The sequence below is a fragment of the Ambystoma mexicanum genome, chromosome 2p (assembly GCF_040938575.1).
Source record: "Ambystoma mexicanum isolate Mex_15411 chromosome 2p, UKY_AmexF1_1, whole genome shotgun sequence".
NCBI classification, from domain to species: domain Eukaryota; kingdom Metazoa; phylum Chordata; class Amphibia; order Caudata; family Ambystomatidae; genus Ambystoma; species Ambystoma mexicanum.
The window spans coordinates 140,936,501-140,959,730 of record NC_090923.1 but is presented as its reverse complement, the minus strand read 5'-3'; positions in this window follow the sequence as shown (position 1 = coordinate 140,959,730).

The window sequence follows — 23,230 nt, the reverse complement described above, 5'->3', positions numbered from 1 at the left end:
AGAATCACACGGACACAGGAATTATTGTTCAATCTAATCAGTTAAATGTACCGTGCACGCCATCAAGTGAGCCACCGCTGCCGCCAAAGGCACAGCCTCTGTTGCAAACTCGTGCAGTGGATTCAGAGGCTAAAGTCGCAAAACAAACGTTAACTCTACCGGAAGGTAACACTGGTCTGAAGGCCGATAGCCCGGAGGGCTTAACAATGGCACTTACAACACCTTCTGAGCCCGAGACGGATGTACAAAACGACCTCTCAACTGATGCTCTGACAGCAACTCCAGTCAATGGTGACTCAGGTTGTGATAATCTCACATTAGAACACCTGGCAGAAATTTAATTCAATACTGCTTTTCATCAATGAAGATGCTCAGCCAATCTAGCATGACTTGATGTTCAGGTCGCGGGCGGCTCGGCACTTCAAACATCAGTACCCGACCTGGGCAGTGCTAATAAAACTGCGGTTGTTGACTTAGTAAAGTCAGCCGGTATGTTTCCTATATTCAGTGGCCCAGAAGTCGTCCAACCGAAAAGTACGAATATGAATAAACAACAACCTCCGCCAATAAAGAAGTCAAAGAATCTTCCAGGGCGAAAGAAGACCCAATTACGAGGTGCATGTAAATTCTTAAGAAATATCAACGTGCTTCAGATTCTAGATAATGCAATCAACACGCGGTCCCAACATCAAGAACCAACTAAAGTAAGCAACAAAACACTAATTGTTCCAACGGTTATCCCACTGGACGAGGTAGTGATTCACATTGACGACGCCACACAGGCTTCTCAAGATGAGCTCCTGAAACTGTCTGTATACGAGGATTTCGACTGCGGAGAAAGCATTCCAGTCATGCTACAATCAGAAGAAACTGACATTACAAGAGGATCAATCAGGCCTGAGACTCAGTGTGAGGTCAGACCCGCAACTCGTCCAGAAGAGGCTTGTGTGAATTCCGAGAGGAAACAGCCCCTCCCTATATGAGATCTACAAAACAGGCCTGCAGTTGGTAACGGCTGTAGAACCTGTTCAATAATCCTAAACCCCCCCTACTCTGCCTAAAAGGGTTCTTGCTCTTGTGAGCCCTGTGTTCTCTACTCTTAAGGAAAGAAGAGAGCGGCTAGTGGCTAGCTTGCAAAGAAATCATCCTGGGATCTTGAAGCCAAGTCTCCTGCCTACGGACACCATTTGTTTGGAACGAGAGAGAATCTCTCCAAGTACTTCAACTTTGCCAACAGCTGCATCAGTCTCACGGAAAAGTGATAATCAGCAGCTGAAAACAGCAGGCAAGCGACAGAAAGGAAGCAAAGGGCTTGACGCGGACCGACACCTGGACTACATCGTGGTGGTAAAACTTATGTTGGAGAGATTGGAGTCATGCGATAAATTGATTCTGAATCAAACCAACATAATAAGACTACTACACCATATTCCACGTCTATGTGCATTGGGTTCTTGTGGGATAAAAATTGTCGAGTTTCCTTATGAAACGCCCAAAGACAAGGTGGTACTGCATGTCGAATCTAACATAATTGCAAGTACAATCCTCGAAGCTGGAGAAGACTTACTGCTGTTGGGTTTTGATATTTTCAAAATAACGGATACTGCAAGCATAAAAATGCTGGAGAATATGTACGCACCGACGGCAGTCATACCGACTCACGAGACCCAATCAGTGACACCTGCGACGAAACAGCTCACTTCTCCAGTCGGCCAAGCTGCCGTGGTCCTTACTTCATTAAGTGAGCCTTTTCAACCAGTTCGGCTATTACCATCTGACCCTCACAGGGTTTCCTTTGTTGAGCCGCTTGCAGTGAGACTGTTTTGTCAAGCAGCCCAGTGCTTAAAGAACAAAGTCGGGACTGGAACTGGCTCGCTAAATCTTTGAACGATAAACCCAGAAGCTAATGTCTGATGGATAGAGCCGCTTAAGCCTGCACCTTCGTATCCTAGAACACGCGCGGCTTTCTCCACTTACTAAATAATAACTGGCTACAAGATATCGATCTCGCTTGCCTTCAAGAGACTTGGATGAGCGAGATACCTGTCTCTTCAGAATTTGAATGTGCCCATTAATCCGGCAAGTAAGGCAGAGAAGGGTCGTCCAATGGCGGGTCTTTTAACTATGATCAAGCGCTCCTATGGCTACCGTCTAGACATTCAAGTCTTGGAGATAGGCAAGATCAACTGCCTGAAGAACGAGGTGGATGTGATACAGGTGATAAACCTGTATTGGAACCATTGCCGAGCAGGTACTTATTCATTCATTGATCAAGTAATGATGATTATTGATAACCTGCTTGAATCCACACAAAGGACCGGCATAATAGTATGCAGAGATTTGAACATTGATTATTTTAAGCCTCAGAAATCAGACAAAGCACAATTAGCAAAGGAATGGATGGATGAACTAAATTCACAAGGACTATCGATGCTAAACGGCAGTACTCAAGGCAATATGACTCCGAAGTCAACGTGGCAGCGTGATGAACAATCATCAATGATTGACTACATCTTTACATCTGACACACTGCATGCACGTGTGAAATTCTTGAAAGTCCTCTCCATGAATAACAGCGATCATTATTTGTTGCAAATGAAATTCCTAATGCTTGAATCTGATCCAGGCTTTAAATGGTCAACGAAGGTCGAGGTTGAAGTGAACCGATTAAGACTAAGGCTGAATGAATGTGAGGTGGTTCACTTATGCAACAGATTTAAGTCTGAACCTCGGGAGGTTGAATATGCCTCATTACTAGCCCAGTTCAAAGCAAAAAACATTAGTCTAAAACAACTTTCCTTCACAAAGACCCACTGTTTTGATCTTAAGGTCATGCAACGTAAGAGATTGCTGCGTGCTGAGATTCGTAGGAACAATCAAGGACCACCAGGTGAAAGATCTTCAAGAAACCGAGCGTCGAAACAATGCTATAAAAACTGGATAAAGGAGCACCAAGATCTCCTTAAACAACAAGACGCTGAGGCAATGATGAAGACCTTAAAAAATAAGTACAGTGGGGAGTTTTAGCGCATTATCAATAGCATGGAAATACCGCAGAGTGCTTTGCAAGCCTGCCTGGTGACTGAGTTGGAGTGGGCATCCTATTTTGAGACCTTACATAGTAAGAATAATGACATCATACTACCACCTGCCCTCAATGAATCACTGTGGGACCTAACGCTCTCGAGAGATGACATACAAGATATCATAATAAAAGCAAAAAGATCCAGGGCGCCTTGACCAGACTGGCTGACAAATTTCACCATCAAACAGTTCCCAGATCTCTAGGCTGACCAGTTTCTCAAACTATTTGAGTGAATAATCCTGCATCCCCAGAGCCCCTCTTCATGTAAAACTGGAATAAATGTTCAAATTTTTAAGAAGAGCGACAGAACCTCTCCAAAAAATTATCACCCAGTGGCTTTGTTGGATGTTTTGGGACAGATTTATGCTTCTGTGCTTCAGAAAAAATTGGCCAATTGGGCTCAAACAGCAAAATGAGTAGACGAAAGACAAGCGGGTTTCGTGAGAAATGTCGGCTGCTCTTTAAATCTGCTAATTTTGAATTTTCTGAATATGGAAGCACTACGCACTAATACAAAAGTATATCTTGGTTTGGTTGACTTTTCTTGTGCATTCGATATGATAGACCAGGAGATACTGTGCCAAAAGCTGGGCCTGTGGGGTTGCCCGGCTGGTTTGTCAGAGGCCGTTAAAGAGATGCACACGGAAACTTCAATCAAAAGTCACTTAGATCAATTGCGCAACCTATCTGCTCCGATCAAAACGCACAAGCATGGGGGTGAAACAGGGGTGCCCATTGGAGGCTGCAATCTTCAGTCTTTTCATTTTAGACATTGGTGTTGCAGTAAACTTGGTGCGAGCATTTCCACCAAAGCTCCACCTGTCGCACATCAGTTGGGTGCTCTATGCGGACGATTTAGTCATTCTAGACGTAACCCCTATCGGTCTACAAAGAAAACTCAAGGCAGTCCAAAAATACATGACCCAATGCGAAATCCTGGTGTTCAAAAACCTAACTGCTTCACAATATTCAACTGACTCAAAGTTTGTATGGAAGTTAGGCCATGACTCTCTACGCATTTCTAAAAGTGTAAAATACCTAGAAATGACGTTGAATTCCAGCATCTATGATGGGCTATGGATCATAGAATCAAAGAGAAAATGCAGTCAATTAGCCTGTCAGGCACTACTCTTGCACAGAAGATTTGGAAAGTTCTCACTGATACCAGTACTAAACTTTTATGAACAAAAGGTGTCTCCTATTCTAACTTACGGAGCTGAAAACGCTCTGGGTTGCTCGCACACTCACTGGGCAATGCTACAGAATACCTTTTGGTCAAAAGCTTTAGGCTTACCACGTGGTATACCAACAGCGTGTATAAGGTATGAATTGGCCCTAATTTCCTTACACGCTCGTATTAGCTGGAACTTGCTAGCCTTATTTCGCAAATCATGAGCGAGTTAGAACATTTTTCAATTTCAAATTCTTCATGATGCATCATCAAACAGAGTTGATATTGTCTCATTATGGGTCAAACACTGTGAAAAGCTCTTATTAGAGTATGACATCAAGTTGGAAACTCTTCTTACCAATCCTACCGTGGCGAAATTGAAGATCTGGCGGGCAGACTGGGAGATCACGTGTGCTCAAAGATCTGCTTCTAGAGCGATGGGAAATTTACCCACTGAGGCAAGAGGTTTCAACGTTCCACAAAAATATATACATCTGTTCCAGAATCCTAAAGCGCAAAGACTTTTCATGCTGTTTCGCTTAAATGCTTTGAAAACTAAAGAGCGGACAAGTACATGGGTATGTAATGTAGGTTTGAAGCTTTCCTGCCATTTTTGTGCCAATGAAGTTGTGACACTCAAACATCTGGTGCTGCTCTGCCATAAACTGAAAGATGTGAGATCAATACATTTGGGTCACTGGAGCGAGGAACATCTATCCTTGTATGCAGAGGAGTGGTGGTTGAGAATGTGTAACGGCACTGATATGAAATTAAAATTTCCCTTGACGTCTCTCTTAGCAGTGATCGAAGCCAGGCTAATGAATGAATAACCTGTGAGATAGAACTGACTGTGAAACAACATCAAAAGAATCGAAGATGGTTTTTAACCATTCAGTGGCAGTATCATTGGACGATGGGATGGGAGGGATGTTTGTGTGTTTTGTGTAACATTTTAAAGGTTTGTATTGAAACAAATAAAATAAAAATTAAAAAAAAAAGTACCAGATTTGTGAATCTAAATTTTGGCTGCACGTTTCAAGAGACGGAAAAATCGTGTGAGATGTTCTGGCGAGAAAGGGCAAGAAATTTGATTTTACACAAAATGTATGTCTACTAGAATGATGAAACTTTATACACTTATGCCCATGTTAAATGCACATACTTGTAGAAATGTGCTTATAAATTTGACATTGTGTTCCTATTGAAAAGGGCCCAATTCTGTGTAAAGCCAAGCCAAGCACAGCAACAGGGTTTTGAGGGATAGCTGCTATATAAAATATGTAATCTGTATGTGTAATTGTTATAGAGGTTGCACATGTGTAAATGTATATGGTGCCAAAAGTAGATTTTGTGTTCTAGGGGTGGATTCTCTGCCTCATAAAATCACACCATTAATGTGACACACTGTTTCTCTCCCCCTATCAAGGCAGAGAGGAGACTCTGACCCAATCACCTGTCAAAGGGGCAAGCTTAGGATAAACCAGCCCACACACCCCTTTATCATAGCATAAATAGAGACAGCTCACCACTCAGAAAGACAGACAGATTCACTCACTATCCTGATACTGGCGGAGCACCCTGCTGCTGAACTCTACATCTTCCTTGCTCCAGATTCAAGAAACTTGGCAAAGCAGAAACCCATTGCATAGCTGAACCATTTTCAGCTAGGCCTCAAATTCCAGAACCAGAACCCCACAAACCTAAGGGAAGCATCAAAATACAGCCGGGCTGCACTGTACTCCTTGCCTGCTGAAAATCAAATTCATCCTAACCAAGAAGGGCAGATCCAATCCAGTCTGGTGCCATGCTGTGACCAGAGTGCATTGCAAATCCAGTCCAGTCCTGTGCTGTGACCAGAGCGCCTTGCTGATTGCAGATCCAATCTGATGTGCCCAGCTGCCTGTTCTAGAACCAGATCCAATTCCCTGACCAGAATCTTGATGGACCAGAATCCTGACGGTTCTTTTTAAAAACATATCTAGTGAGTATCTATAGATAGAACTTTGTCATTAGCAGATGTACCTTGCTTAGTTAATCCCTATCTTAAACCCATCCTATCTGGTATTCCGAACCTGTATTTTTAGGAGTATTTTTTGAATTGTCTGAACCCTCTATCCAAATCATCCTATCTTCCAACTGTACAAGTATTGCTAAAACTATTTTTGCGCTGATCTTTTCTCATCTGTAAAAGGCGAGTGTACTGTGCAGGCAGTCATTCTGATCAAGTGGCTGTGTTCCTGTGTGGTATTCATTTAGTTCATAGTCATGCTCTAGTGTAAGAAATCCGTTTGTCATTTTAAAAGCGCATTCCTGTTTCCCATTCTTGCGCCTATCTCGAAAAAATAACCTCCATTAAAACGTCCATAACTCTCTCATTTTTGTGCTTGAAACAAAATATCAACTTTTGCTTGTAGCTAACATCCACAGCTTTACATGCTTCTAGAAACCGCATTCCAAATCCATACGGTTCTCCCATTATCGCATGAAAAGTTTGCTGCAAATTTTCATTTAGGGAAATTCTTACATGTGTAAAACAGCTTTTGATTGCTTCCAACTTGAATTTTAAGATTTCAAATTGTTTCTTGCTATTAAATCATTGCTTGTGTTTGTGTGCAATTATCCAAAGCGGCTCCCATAAGAATGTATAGTAATTTCAGCAATTTCATATTTAGTGCTTTTGCCCAATCCATTCTAAGATAACTTTAAAAGCCATTCTGGCAGCGTGACAGTCAATTCAGTTTTTCCTCTTGTATTTGCTGGGGAAAAGTGGGATTGATATGTTGTTTGAATTCTGCCATTCCTGAATACTTGCTCTCTCCTCCTATCTCTTTACATTGCCTATTGGGGTTTGAGGGGTGTGCAGGGGGAACCTTTAACCACAGTGCTATCTGATCTGAACCCACACACAAAAGTATTATTTCTGTGCTGAATTGTTTTGCTCACTACTACTCCTTGTGTATTAAAGATATTATTCAGTGTTACATCACCCCAGTTTGTGCAACATCATCCAATTTGCAGTATTTAGAATTTTGATAAAGATAGTGTTCACAGTTGCCATAAAGGTTATTTACACTGACTTTAACAGCATATTTTGTTGCCACAACATCAAAATGTTTTATGCTAGGAATGCCGCCATTTGTTATGTACTCAGCTTCATGAAATGATTTACACTGGCCATGCTGGAATATATCATGGGTGCAGCTGCATACAAATGACTCACATGGCAATGCTGGCATATGCTGTGACTTCAAGCCTAATGGAAATGATGCCAAATACTCCTGTGTACGTTGGTGACATGTGATCTAGTAGATATTTTCATGCATTATCCTACTGAACCAACTGTAAATAGTATGATTTTTTAACCCATTTTTTTAAGGGGATATGTGCTGCAAAATGTACCATTTCAACAGATTTTTTAAACACCTGATTTCCCCTTCATTACTAAGGGCTCTTCCTATGCTCTTCCTATATTCGTTTGCTAATTGGTGGAAGATATCAATCCCCCTGCACTAAAGGTATTCATCTGCCGTCACTGACCTTGAATCATTTATAAATCCAGTTCCTCTCAGGAGTCTCCCAACCCCCTGGCACCAAAAGCTGCCTCCGCTACTGCCATGTGCATAATAATGTGACTGGCCGCGCACAATGGTGGCTGAAACATTTCAGTACCAATGGCCAGGAGTCACCCCCTTGTTTCTATGTTAAGTCTAATATTTAACATGTAATATGTAACATTGTATACAAAACCTAACATTTTTCTCTGCATGATGTCATCATCAGGCCGGTGCATAATCCTTAGGCTTGAGTTTTGGTTAGCCCTGGCTGGATCGGGAGTCTGTGGTGGAGACAGAGGTGACTGGCCTAGTGGAGATTTCCCAGTAGGCACCATGGGCTTCCATTGTGTAATTATCTTTCTTAGTTCCACATTTCTAATGAAAAAGGGGATTGGCTTGCTCACACTGTGTAATATGCGGCCACTTTGAAAAGCATGTCGAGGGCCTCTTTTGGTCACCTGTCCGCCACTGGGTGCAGAATCTGCTTCTTCAAAGGGGCTTGGGTGGGCCCCCTCAGGTGAGCTTGCAGGAGGGCACTCTCATTTTATGCTCAGCCAATGCATGAGATCTAAGATTCCTGGCACCCTAACACTATATCACTCTTCCACCATGCACTGGTCCTTTCATGGCTAGACTAATGATGCAGCTTGCTGACAGACCAGCCCAACATCTACACAAGCCTGCTGAAAGAGGTTTCTGTGTATAACTGCAGTGCCACTTCAGAAAATCCCCAGCATCAAACCAACCAGTGAAGTGGGAAGGCCAAGGATACCTGTTAGAAACAGAGGACACTCTTACAAATTCCTGGCAAATCCCAAAGTCCCTCAGCTTTAGCTATCTACCTCTTCCATGAAGCAAGTGGGAAGTGGCAGTCATTCTCCGGGGATAGGTCGAGAGAATGGAACCAGCCCACACAGTCCCATGCTAGAAAGAATCCCTTCTCTCCTTATAAAATCACATAAAAGCCTGGGATTTCAGCCATGTTGCTACAGACAAAAACATTCCTCCAACCACGACAAATTACAAGGACATACAAGCACAATCTACGACCAAACTGGACATGTCCAGACCAGGATTTCAACTATGTGATAATGGATGGGACAGTGGAGCCATAACCATGCTCAGGATTTCTATTGCAAAAAGCAGGTCAGGTTTAAAGGTAAGTGATCGTTGAAAGCCATCACTATACCACAGCCAAAGAATGCAGACTTACCATTCCTCCATCACAGAACTGAGCATGTGATGCAAGTCGTCTAACTTCATGGTACTTTGGTACGACTGCCTTTTCTCCTTCCCATGCTGCTATCGATGTGCCAGCACACAGAGTTAATTATTTATAGGTTACCACAGCCCTGCCCCTGTGATCTGTACCGAGGTCATAGTGAAGATTCAGTCAAGAGTCTTAGTGAGGTCAAGAGGAACTTTCGTAGGAAGTGTATTAATTAAGTGAAACCAAAACATGTATGGGTGGAAGGTTTTGAACTAATCTGAGCCACTGGCATTGCTCTGGACAACCTTCCACAGCACTGTTTTTAGCCGGCTGCGCCATTGCAAAGGGGTCCAGCCATATTCAAATCAGCCAGGTACAGCCACCAATTGGAGCAGCCCTACCCAAACAGCCAGGCCAGGTCCCCTGGCTACAGAAACACAAGGAACCACAGAAATGTTTTGGCCTTGTTGGGCCTCATCAGTGAGGGACAGTCTCATTCAATATGCCACAGCGAGCAAGGGACCCATGTAAGGGCATACCCTCTTTCACATAGGGAGACAAACTGAAACCAAAAAATTGATGAGCTGGATGGTTTTTAATTGATTTGAACCACTGGCACTGCTCTGGGCAACCTTCCAGTCCACCGTGTATTAGCCCATCTGCGTCATTTGAAAAGGGGTCCAGCCATAAGCAAATCAGCCAGATACTGCCATCAATGGGAGCAGCCCTGCCCGGACTGCCAGGCCAAGTCCTCTCTGCACGGAAACACAATGACGCCCAGGCATGTTTCAGCGTTGTTGGTCCTCATCAGTGAGGTGCAACTTGGTTCCTTATGGCGCAAGCGAGCAAGGGACATGTGGTCTTTCCCCTTTTGTGATGGCTTGGCAGGTGAAGAATGCTGGTGTGGAGAGTTACCCAGAGCAATGCCAGAGATTAGCATTCATTCAATACCTTCCAGCCATCACCTCTTTTGCTTTGCTGTAGTCACCCCGAATGGGACGGGTATTACCAGACGTTGGCCACGTGCCTGCTGGGCCTAGAGGCCTAAGCTACTCCTCACTGATGAGGCCCAACAAGGCCGAAACATGTTTCGGGATGCAAGTGGTCTCGTGCAGAAGAGATGTGACCAAGCAGTTTCGGCTGGGCTGCTCCTTTGGGGGTGGAGCCAAGCCTGATTTGCATATGGTCTTTCCCCTTTTGTAATGGCTTGGCAGGCTAAGAAAAATGTTCTGGTGGCTTGCCCAGAGCAATGGCAGATGTTAAGATTAATTCAAAACCTTCCAGCCATCACCTCTTTTGTTTTGCTTTAGTCACTCTGAGTTGGACGGGTATGCCCAGACGTGGGTCTCGTGCCTGTTGGGCCTAGAGACCCAAGCTACTCCTCGCTGATGACGCCCAATATGTCTGGGGATCCTTGTGGTCTTGTGCAAAAGGGGTGTGTCCAAGCAGTTTGGGCTGGTCTGCCACTTGGGGATGGGACAAAGCCTGATTTGCATATGGTCTTTGGCCTTTTGCAATAGCTTGGCAGGTGAAGAACGATAGTCTGGAGGGGTTCCCAGAGAAATGCCAGAGGTTAAAATTAATTCAAAACCTTCCAGCCATCACCTCTTTTGTTTTGCTGTAGTGTATTAATTAATTTGGATGCTGGGGAACAAGGAGACGTGATCTCTGATGACTTCAGGGAACAAATTGTGTGATCTTAGGTACACATTTTTATCTGTCCTGTAACATTTGCTTTCTCTGCCAAAATTGAGGACCGATGGAAATAGGCCAGCCCCTACCACTGTATACATCTCTAAATAAGCATGCACAAAGTCAAAAATTGGTACTGTTAAATTAGAACCTTCCTAAAGGATATTATGAACCTCCTACAAGTTTGGCAGTATTCCTGCAGTAAATTCGCCGGAATACCACAAAAAGGGAATTACAATTACCGCCACCTGGTATGGCGGATTTCTCTCTGGTTTACAAGTGGTGGTAGGTGGAGTTAGTACCCATTTTGTGGAGTCCACATTTTGGCAGAATTACCACTGCCGGTAATTCCGCCAATTTTTGCCAATTTTCCAGCAGATGCTGGAGTTAAATCTCCCACTCCAAGGCCAAACTCGGAATATGGCGGAGCAGTAAAAGTGGCGGTAATTTTGTAATGATGGCCTATGACTTTTTGCAATAACTCAAGCAAACCTAGGCACATTTTTCTGTCAGCCTCCCACTCGCTCACAACTTTCTGCTCAACACCTTCATGGGGAGGCCATTTTTTCAGCAGGCGTCAGAACTCGAACAGCGCCCTGGTTCGCAATTAAGTGGTTGGCGATGTTGCTCTTGCGAAGTAGGTCAAGGAATAGACATATTTTTAGCCCACCTTGCTGCTTAAAAATCATTTAGAGCAGTCCTGGCGCAGCCTGAGGAAGATCAGTCCTTCAGCGATACCCGCGGCAACCAAGCTCCCCGGGGAGGTGACAGCTCAATAGCAAAAAATAACTTCCACCATCCTAGGTTTTTAATGTAGTGTCTTCAAGGCAGAAAAAAACCAACATGTTTTGGGAAACAATGTTGAAATAGATACAAGTTGTCTCGTGGTCTCTTTAGTAACCAGTAGAGATTCTTTGCTTGTCTTGCTACTTACTTCGCGGCAACAGAGAAGCCTGATCAAATATGGCCGACCCCAGGAACCACGGTCCAGACCTTTGGGCATCATTAACATCTGCTATTACCTGATACTGCACCTCCAAGATATTCCCACTTTCCGTTTGTGGATTTAATGAATCCACTGAGTCTGGAACTCACTACTGGGGTCATTACTTTTCTCTTTTCGTTCGTTCTTTCTTTTTTTTTTCTTTTAGGCCAAAAATGGCATCTGCTGTTTCAGCAGTGCTTGCCAGCAGAGCAGCACAGATTCGAGTCGACTGTTAATTTATTTGCATGTACGAGTTCCCTAACAATACCCTGGGGGGTGATATGAGGAGGGTTGCTTTATAAAGATGCTAAACTAAATCTGGAACTGGTGTCCGACTCATGCGCTGCTGCCCGCCAAAGACATTTCTCACTGCTATGCATAGGCTGACCAGATTTAAAAGTAAAACACCGGGACAGGCAACTAACATAAAAGTAGGACTAACTATTGAAAGTGGCTGTCAAGGCACTACACTTCAGTGGTGGTTGAAGGAGAATCCTAAGTTGTAAAATGCAGCATTTCTTCTGTGTGAGATTGTGCATTCATGCTTGTCAGCTATGAAGATGACTACCAAAATCCAGGACCACTGCAGTTTCCAATAGAAAAATAATCTTGAGAGAGGGGAACAGAGCAGCAAAAACCGGGACAGTCACCCTAGCCTACCAGCACCTCACTTCTCGAGTGGCTCAGTGAAGGCTCCCCACCGCTCCCCGTGCCCTCTTTTCTTAAACAGAGCTGTCTATCGCCTGGGCTCTATATAGCCCAATCTTCATTACTGTAAGATGTATAGTTTTTAGCTCTCTGTAAAACGGATGTGAATATAACAGAGCTCACTTCATTGAACTAGAAGGATGATATGCTCAGTCGGTTTTGCTTTGATTCAAGCCTGCAAACGTCATACTGCACCATGAAAATAGACACATAAGCCTCATGAAACCCTAAGCTATCTTATCATCATACCGTTATTAATAGGACATATTATATATATTCAGCACTATCAAGGCACCAGATTGACCACATGATGCTGGGCATACATGGGTATGCAATTGGCGACCAGAAAATGGCCAACATAATTCACCGAAGGAAAAACATAATGGAACTACAATTAAAATAAAATAATTGAAAGATTCCAAATGTGTACAAAATGTAAGCATTGACACACTTTCGAACAACCCCTGGAACAAACATCTACTTTATAAAAGAGCAGTTGAATACATGTATTCCTGTGATAATTGGATAAAGTGATGCTAGAGCCTTTGGTCATAGCTTCAATGCACTACAGGTACATAGGTCCGATTGCACAATGTTTTAGTTAAGTGCTGATATTTCTGTAAGTATTTTAGTGTCCCTCCCAGATTGCCATTCAAAAGAAAGTTTATTTAGCAATGCCCATATAGGGGTATACAACCTTTGTGTGTCCAGATGTTTCAGAGTACAATTCCCATGGTAAATGGCTATTGATTGTTCTGGTTACCGATGGTGGGAGTTGTAGTCCAAAACATCTGGAGAGGTAAGGATTGCAGACCTCTTTTATAGAACATCGCAAGCCTCAGGTTTGAGAACTGTCCAGTTTTTAGGCACCAATACGTTTTCTAGAACCTTGGCTCGAATGAGTGATTTTGCTGGGAATAAGTGCCCAGTGATTAGATAAAGGTGAGTCCCCAGCTATCAGGTACTTTGTGACGACTAACATTCAGATAGTGGGATAGCCTTTAAAGTCTTAACCCCCTAGTTCAGGGATAGAAATGGATGGTACAAGCCTTACACTGCAAGCACGGTACTTCTAAGCATATCGAATTACTTGCACAAATTAGGGCATTTTTTTGCCAATGTCGGCACTTGAATGTGGGGTATAATGCTATTAGCATTCCGGCATTTCACCCTTTGTACTGCTAGTGTTCAATTACCCAGTAAACGCATTTTCCTTTGATGAAGTGGTGGACTTTGATAACATGGCAGAGACCTTTTCATCAAAGGGAAGTACGTTCTTATGGAAGATGGTTGCCCTGAAATCACGAAGCCCTTCTCACTTTCCATGTTGGTCTAGGCGCAAGAGGTTTTTGGCTGGTGTGAAGTGGGCATGAGAGAGTGGGGAGAGTTGGTTAGCAGTAGTGACAGGATGGGTTAAGGGGAGGGTGAGAAACTGCAATTTGCAAGGTTGCAAAGCCCTGGCTTTTTTGATTTTTATTAGTGCAGGCGATTCGTTCTCCAAAGGGGTAATCTGCTAACCAGATCCCACTTTCTCGCAACTCCAAAAGCATAGTGTACTTGTGCCCTGCTGCATCAGTAGCCTGTCCTGCAGCACACCCTCTGCTCATGGCACCATTGCAGCAACAGCACAGTAACTGCAACAGAGGGACGACATTGAAGTTATGTCCCCTCTATCCAAACTACATGATCCTGCTCGTGGCAGGGTAATCTCCAAGGATAAGCTATGCCTGTGGTTAGGCGTAGTGCATGGACATATTATGATCATGACTGCTGCATCCCAATAGATATTGCACATGTGTCAGCTCTGCTGTGGCAGGGAATGTGCATTTGGTTCAGAAGGGCAATACGTATGCTATGCTTCAGGACAGAAAATCAGAGGACACAACCTCTCTTTGATTCTCTTTTTTAGGGCCAGTAACCCCCTCGCCTAGAGACAGCTGCACCGCAGGCAGCTGTCCTGGGCCCAGGTATCGAAGGACCACAGGAGGAGTAGCCTCACACAAGGGTTCTGCATGTCTAATGGTCAGTGTCACTTGGAGGGAAGGAGGTGGGAGTACAATAAGCAGGAGTGCTCTGGACACTGGAAGAAGACTTCATCGATCTTGTTTCTCGCTATCTGTCATGAAGCACCGTACGCATCACTTCTGGACTTCGTGGTCCTTGACCCATAGGGGATTAAACTCAACTGTACTCCCAACATGGCCACGGAAACTCGGAACGCTGTCTTCCAGACTTGGCATTGTACGCTCTACGTTCTACAAAACAGGCACGCCCCTGCTGCCCCGCGCGTCTCAACGCTACCGCTTGCAGTAGTCAGATGTGTGCGGCCGGAGATCGTACGGCAATTTCTTCTGGTTCCCGGTCCCCTGATTCTTCTCTCCTATCATCCTTCCCTTTCTTCCTCATCCTACACTCCTGGATTGAGAGCGCATTCTCCGAGTGTGCTCTTCGTCATTCCTGGACTCATCCCGGACATCTGAATGCTTCTCGGAGCCGGGTCACGAACTACACGCTGGAATCCGAGGATTCACACACGGGGTTGTACAAGACCCGAACAGTGCGTAAGAAGGCAACTTCGAAGATCCCAAACAAACAATACAGACAGGTGAGAAGGGGGGAAACCTGTGACAGATTGAGATGCCAACAAACTGATACAGTTACAGAAATGGAGGCTGCACTTCAAGACCTCATGCGCGGCATGCAGGAGTTAACAACAGAAGTCCAAAACCTTAAAGCTGAAAATGTGGCACTGAAACAATTGGTCCTATCACGTGACTCTGCAACCAAGGAAAGTGTGTTGTTCGGCGGAGTGGTGGATAAATATGATGGCTCTTGAAGGAACCTTCGTAGCTTCCTCAACTCATGTTTGGTGCACTTCACCTTTAAGCCCGACTACTTTTCCACCCCCAGGGCGAAGGTGGGTTTTATGATTTCACATCTCTCCGGGAATGCATTAACTTGGGCAACTCCCTTAGTTAATTCGGGTGATGCCCTCTTGAATGACTATGACGGGTTTGTGCAGGTGCTGAAAACCATGTTCGATCGCCCAGAACAGGTTTACAGTGCCCAAGAATGCTTATTGGCCTTCCAACTAGGATCCCAGGTTATGCTTACTTATGTGACACGCTTTAAGCAACTAGCCAAGGAAGCAGACTGGTCCTCAGAGCCTTGTTTCACCCTCTTTCGAAGAGGATTGAATGAAGAGATAAAAGACGAGCTAGCCAGGGTAGCTCGCCCTGGTTCCTTCCAGGCTCTCATGGATCTTTCTTACCAAATTGACTTTCATATCCAGGAAAGAAAGGCAGAGAAGAAGAAGAATAAAGTATCCTACCACAAGGCCTACACAGAACCTTCCCCTAGACCTCAGCCTGCTTCTTCCCCAACCACGGACCCAGCACCCATGCAACTAGGAGTCTTTTGCGGACCCATAACTCCGCAAGAAAGGATGTGACAGATTCATACTGGTCTATGCATGTATTGTGCTTCTGATAAACATTGTGTGAGAGAGTGCCCTATCACCCCTCCATGGAGTTCAGGAAATGCCAGCTCCCGATCCTAGATGGAGCACAGCTTTGAGAGAGAGATGTTTGCTCCACATCTATTCCATCCTTGAACTCTCCTGGACAAAACAATCTTGTGATTCTGCAGGCCTTTCTATCGCCTTCCAAGAAAGAATCTTATCCCATTCTGGCATTAGTGGATTGTGGGGCTATGAGGATATTCATGGATCATGATTGGGTAACTACCCATAACATCCGTTTTGAAACTCGAGACATCATGCAACCTGTAGAGGCTATCGATGGAAGACCTCTCTCTTCAGTACCCATTACCCTCCTAACCAAAGAGATCCTGCTTTCTTTAAACCACCATCAAGAGAAGATCAAATTCGACATCATAAGATCTGCCCATTACCCAATGGTACTGGGCATGCCGTGTTACAGAAGCACAACCCTTATATCAAATGGGCAGCAGGATCCTTGTTTCTTGGTTCAGAACATTGTATGTCCCACTGTTTATTCCTAGATTCCTCTGCAAGCTCCCCTGAAGATACGCTAACTAACCAACAAGGTTCACTCACAGTCTCGAACATCATCCAGGTTCCCAGGGCCTATCAGGACTACACTGATGTGTTTTCAACCGCCATAGTTCAAGCCCTTCCTCCTCACAGACCTGAAGACTGTGCAATTGATACTGAACCTTCAGCAGTGATTCCCTTTGGAAGAATGCTCATTTTATCAGAACCTGAGAAAAGAGCCCTCCGAGAATACCTGGATACCAACTTAGAAAATGGCACTATACGAACATCCAAATCTCCGGCGGGAGCTTCATTGTTTTTTGTCATTAAGAAAGACACCAAGGAGCACCAAGGACCTTGCCTGAATTATCCTGGGCTTAATCAATGCACCCTCAAAGACCGCTACCCATTGCCCCTAATCTCGGATATCCTGGAAGCGGTAAGAGGAGCTGTAGTGTTCACGAAATTAGATCTCAGAGGTGCCTACCATCTGATCCGTATTAAGGAGGTGACAAATGGAAAACAGCCTTTAGAACACCTTTTGGTTATTTTGAATACTTGATTATGCCCTTCGGACTTGCCAATGCCCCAGCGGTTTTCCAGCGTTTTACGGACCGGGTGTTCTCCGATATGCTGTTCCTCTTCGTCATAGTATACCTGGACGACATACTAATATACTCCAAGGTCCCTCTGAAGCATGAAGAACATGTTAAGGCAGTTTTACAACGTCTACATGAACATAAGCTCCTGGCTAAACCCGAAAAGTGCCTTTTTCATGTGTCCACCGTTCACTATCTCGGATTCGTCCTCAGCCCAGAAGGAATTGGAACGGACCGCTCGAAAGTAAACTCTATTTTATCCTGGCCTGTTCCCACAACTGTGAAACAAATTCAATCCTTCCTGGGGCTTGCTAACTTCTACCCGAAATTCATACCTTCCTTTTCGGAGATTGTACATCTGATCATCTCATTGTTGAAGAAGGATACACCCTTTCACTGGACAGCATTCCAAGATGAGGTGTTTCAACGGTTAAAGTCGGAGTTTACACAAGCCCCTATCCTGGCCCAACCTGACATTGATCGACCCTTCCTAGTGGAAATTGATGCCTCCAACTACACCATCGGGGCAGTCCTGAAACAAGAATTCAATGACAAGTTAGAACACCCCTCACCTACCTTTCTCGCACCTTGACCCCTAGCGAAACCCACTATTCTGTTTTGGAAAAAGAACTACAAGCCATCCATCAAGCCTTCACAGACTGGTGTCATCTACTCCTGGGAGAGAAACATCGGAATCCTCAAGTCCTGCAATCCTTGGAATGTAGGAACAGTCGCCAAGCCTGTTGGGCCTTCTTCTTCGCCCAGTACCAGTTTCAAATACATCATGTTCCTGGAACACACTATATAATAGCCGATGCCTTGTCCTGTTATCCTGACTACGAAATTCTTGAAGACCGATCCTTTCCAAAGATGTTTCCCCATACGATATTCATTGCCCAAGCAATCAGTCTCTTAGAAGACATTCGGATTCAAACTCAGTCTTCTGAAATCTGGAAGGAATATAGTGGGGGGAATCAATGGAACCTCAAGACGAGGGGCGGATACTTATTCAAGGACAATTGTCTGGTCATCCCCACTCAGAGACTACGACAAAAGATCACAAGCCTATGCCATGATACCCTTCATTCAGGACACCGTGGCATCATCAACACCCTCTGTATAATACAAAGGCAGTTTTGGTGGCCGAAAATGAGGGATGACATCCAGCATTACATCCAAACCTGTGCAATCTGCACTCAAAACAAGCATGACAACCAGAAACCGGCGAGTCTCCTACTCCAGCCGATGCTGCCAACAAGACCTTGGGAATTCATCGCTACGGATTTTATTGTGGAACTACCACCTTCCAGGGGATACACAACAATTATGGTTACCATTGATCTGTTCACTCACATGGCTCACTTTACACCTTTGTATAAACTACCATCCTCCTCTGAACTTGACGGAATCTTCCTGGATCACATATTCCGACTTCACTGACTACCTTCCAAGATCATATCTGACAGAGGGCCCCAGTACATATCTCAGTTCTGGAAACAGTTATGTTGCATACTGGGTATCCAACGTACCCTATCTTCTGGTTATCATCCACAAACTGATGGGGATACTGAACGCGTGAACCAAACTCTGGAACAATATCTTTGCTGTTTTGCCACCAAGGTCCAGGACGATTGGTCACTCTTAATCCCTGTGGCTGAGTTCACCTACAACAACTCGGATTACTCAGCTATCAAGACCAGTCCCTTCTTCTATAGCCAAGGATTCCACCCTTCGGTTCTACCATCCATTCTCCCGCATCCTACCCGTGTACCTACAGTTGACTCCTGGATTGAAACCCTCATCAACGCACACAAAGAAGCAAAAGAACACCTCGAAAAGGCCCGAACGGACACCAAGTGCTATGCTGACTCCAAAAGAAGACCAGGACCATCATACACAATAGGCGATAAGGTCTGGCTATCCTCGAAACTTCTGCCTCAAATCGTACGACCAAATAAATTGGCTCCCCGGTATTATGGTCCTTTCTCCATAAAGGAAGTCATTAACCCAGTGGCCTTCCGATTCAAACTACCAGAATCCTGGAAAAGAATCCACCCAGTTTTTCCATACGTCCAGCCCTCCCGAACTGCTCCAAGATCTACCCCTGTGATTGTCAATGATCAGTTAGAATATGAGGTTTCCAGAATATGTGACTCCAGGTACAGACGTGGATAGCTACAGTATCTGGCCGAATGGAAAGGGTATCCTCCCAATGAACGCACCTGGGAACCAGTCTCAAACATATATGCCTCCAGACTACTCCGAAGGTACCACCTCATACACGCGGGCAAACCCAGAGGAACTGGGTTTCGGAGGAGGCATGCTGTCATGAACCACCGTACGCGTCCCTTCTGGACTTCGTGGTCCTTGACCCATAGGGAATTAAAATCAACTGTACTCACAACATGGCCACGGAACTCGGAACGCTGTCTGCCAATCTTCACATCGTTTGCTCTACGTTCTACAAAACTGGCATGCCCCTGAGGCCCCGTGCATCTCAATGCTACCATTTGCAGTAGTCAGACGTGTGCGGCCAGAGTTCGTACAGCGATTTCTTCTTGTTCCTGGTTCCCGGTCCCCTGATTCTCCTCTCCTATCATCCTTCTCTTTCTACCTCATCCTGCACTCCTGGATTGGGAGCACATTCGCCGAGTGCGCTCTTCATCATTCCTGGACTTATCCAGGACATCTGAACGCTTCCTGAAGTCAGGTCACGAAACACACGCTGGAATCCGAGGATTCATGCATGGGGTTGTACAAGACCCGAACAGTGCGTAAGAAGGCAACTTCGAAGATCCCAAACAAACAATACAGACAGGTGAGAAGGGGGAAACCTGTGACACTATCTCTCTTTCCCTTTTGTGTCTCCTCCGCCATCTCTGGAGAAAAGCACTTAGGGTGTGACATCAACAGGGCAAAGTTCACTCCAGCCAGGATCAGGGATTGGTGCCCTAAAGCAGACTAGCTTTAGAATAACCACTTGTGGATGTGTGCCCTTCAGGAGTATTCCATCGGTTCCTCAAAGATCCATTAAGGCTGAAGAGACACTCTGAATATTCCGACTGGGACTTCCTTTGGAACAGTTGCACCATCCAAAGCCCTCACCCTGAGGTGAAGAGGGGCCCATCTAAGAAGGAAGAAACAACTGTCCCCTAACCACTAAGAGGGAACATCAGGAGTTATCAGTACCATGGACCCAGACCAACCACTATGCAACAGATTTTCTGTGCCAGAAGAGCAGACCCTAAACTGGAGTGTCCTGTCCTCGAGTTCTTTGCGAAGGCCTCACAGCAACAGTAGGGCCAGACCAGACGAAGTTCCCAGTTCTATCGCACCAAACTGGTATCTCTGTGTTCCGCACATTTTGAACGATAGGGAAGGCTTGAGTGCTGGTGTCTGCATTCTGCCAACCAGCCAAAATATTTCATTGCATCTAAACTGGCTCAACACTGTATAGTGTCCAAGCAAAGCACGTCACTGGTAGTCCCGAAGCAACTGCTCAATGACGGAGCGCAAACCAAATCACTGAAGGGTCACTCGCCAACACTAACCAGGGTTACAACTGTGGCTCTACCCAGCTAATAATTGAACTGCTGCTTTATTGATTGCACATCGACGCACCATGGATCACCACTTCGATCACTGTCGCCCGCTGACTTGAACCTCTGGAGCGTCAGTCTCTAACCTCTCTTAGCGGCTTAAACCCAACTTTGCCTAGCTAACTGCAAAGCATTCTTGGGATCGCCTTGACCTGCATCACTTAACCGCTGCCATTCAACCGCACAGAGCTCCTGCATTCGCCCCCAGTCGATGCCTGCTTGGTGCCAGGGCTCCGCAATCCTGAGCCTGATCAGTTTGCATCATCATTCGACACTGGGTCTGATGTGTAAGCCTAATAAGAACTGAACCCAGGTACTGTTGACCTTGAACTGGCCCCACAGTCTACTGGCACTCTACAGACTAATTAGGTCATGATTCTTCTTGCTTTCTGCAAGATATCCTTTTATGGTAGTACCTTACCTGCCCACTCCTACCCCCCGGAACTACACTCAGAGTGCTACATTCTTCAGGCTGTTGCATCTTCTCAGTTCTTCCTTTGGGGTGGATTTTTGTATAGACTTTTTTTTTCTTTTATTCTGCATGCAGATTGTGTGTTTTATTAAAGTGTTTATATGTTTATAGAGCCTTGATTGGAAATTTCCTTTATTTGGGATTGTGATACTGTGCTGTTTGGGTTGCAACTAGTTCACTTCACACACCTCTTAAGAGTATAGCCTACCCTTTTTACTCATTACCACAAAAGGCAAAGGAAGTATATCTGTTGATTGCCCCTGTTTTACATTTATGATTGCATTGTATGTTGGTTTGTAGAAGTGTGAGGGCTCATTGGGCCATGTAACCCCTAGTCATCCTTTTACTGCTGCAAGGCAGAATCCAAATGATCCCAGTCGGACTATATAGGAGTTCATGTATGATTGGGGCAGCAGTAATCACCTTCCATGATTGTGGAGAGACACGAGCGGAATCAGCTTGCAAACTGAAGCAGTTGATTGGCTAGCACCTCCACACTGGGTGCTAATTAACAATTGTTCTTCGTAAATGGCAGTTCTTGAAAACACTACTATGGGGTAGAGGAGGTGACACAATGAATGATGGTAATCATGCAATCACTGCAAGAGGAAAAGTAGTTTCAGGGAATTGGATTAACCTGAAAGACATTAGTTATTAGCGAGCTGAGGAGCGCTCTATCATTCTTCCCAACTGAAGTACACTAGAAAGTGGGATTTGACCTATAGAAAGAAAAAACCTTTTAAAAGGGCAGCACCTGTTATGTTGATCTGGAATACGTCAGCATATAATCATGAATCTTTTACACCTACTTCCTTTCTAAAAATGATAAGAAGATGCTAGCATGTGGAGTACATCAAAGGAAATGTGCTCTCCGCTAGCTCCTAGGGCCAGTGCCCATATGCTCGCCCAGATGCTCATACTCTTGCTTACTCTCAGCCCCCTGCACTGACAAAGATAATGTGTCGCAGTGAGCACAGAGACCCAGAAGTGAGAAGAGGAACAATCCGGTGCGGGGCCTTATCTAGTGTCGTCAAGGTGTTGTAATGTGCGTGACTATTATGCTGTGTTTAGAGTACAGTCAGCAGAGCTGAACAAGCCTATGAGCTATCAGAGACACGCAGGACCACAGGAGACACTTCCCGTCAATATATAGCACGTTGCGCTACATCCACGCTTCCGAACCTTTAATAGCTGAGGATAAGACCCTCTGCGTCAAAGCCAGCGCAGGCCAATGGCATAGTGTTATGCAACCCAGGACCACAGGAGATGCCGCTGGTCGATAGGTAGCACGTTGTGCTACATCCACGCTTTGGAAACTTTAAGAGCTGAGGATCGCACCATCTGCAGCAAAGCCTGCACAGGTCAAGGGCGATGTGTTGTGTGACGCAGGAGGTGCTTCCCGTCAATACATAGCACTTCTGAACCTTTAAGAGCCGAGGATCAGACCGTCAGCGGCTAAGCCACACAGGTCAAGGGTGTTGTGTTGTGCGACACAAGTGTTTTGCGACAAAGGTGTCATAATGCAAAGTGCAAGCATGCAGCACAGCCGTCGACCAGCAGAGACCGCATGGTAAGAAAGATGCAGGTGGGAGGGCACAGCCATTACTGCATCCCACTAAACTGCCCTCATGCTTGCTTCATTTTTCAATGCATGTCTAATTATGTACTGCCTCCACGCACCCATTAGGCATTTCCTCTCACGGGCCGCCATACATTGTTTTTTTTGTCTCTGCAACTGGTTCTCTGCATTTCTCTTGCACTTCTGCATGTGTTCCTTTTAGGTGAATGTTTTGGCCTCCATTTTCTCTAACTGCTTCTCTATCTCCTATCCTACTTCTCTCACTAAGACTGGAAGGAAAAAGCTCAAAAAGGATACCCTGCTCTCCAATCCAGGCTTTCCCATTGCTGTCACCTATGGCAGTGCCTCCTCCAGACAGTCTCTCACCGACATCCTCTTTGTCGTTCCTTCTCCCGACCTATGGACCATTCATATGGTCACACTTCTCTCCCCTTCTTCCACTTCTCCAATTAATGGTGGCACCAGATGGAAGGTCCTCCTGGCCACCTTTCTGTGCTCCAGAGTCATCATTAATGTCTATCTAAATGGCACTGTCATGGCCCAGGACCCTCAGCCCAATTT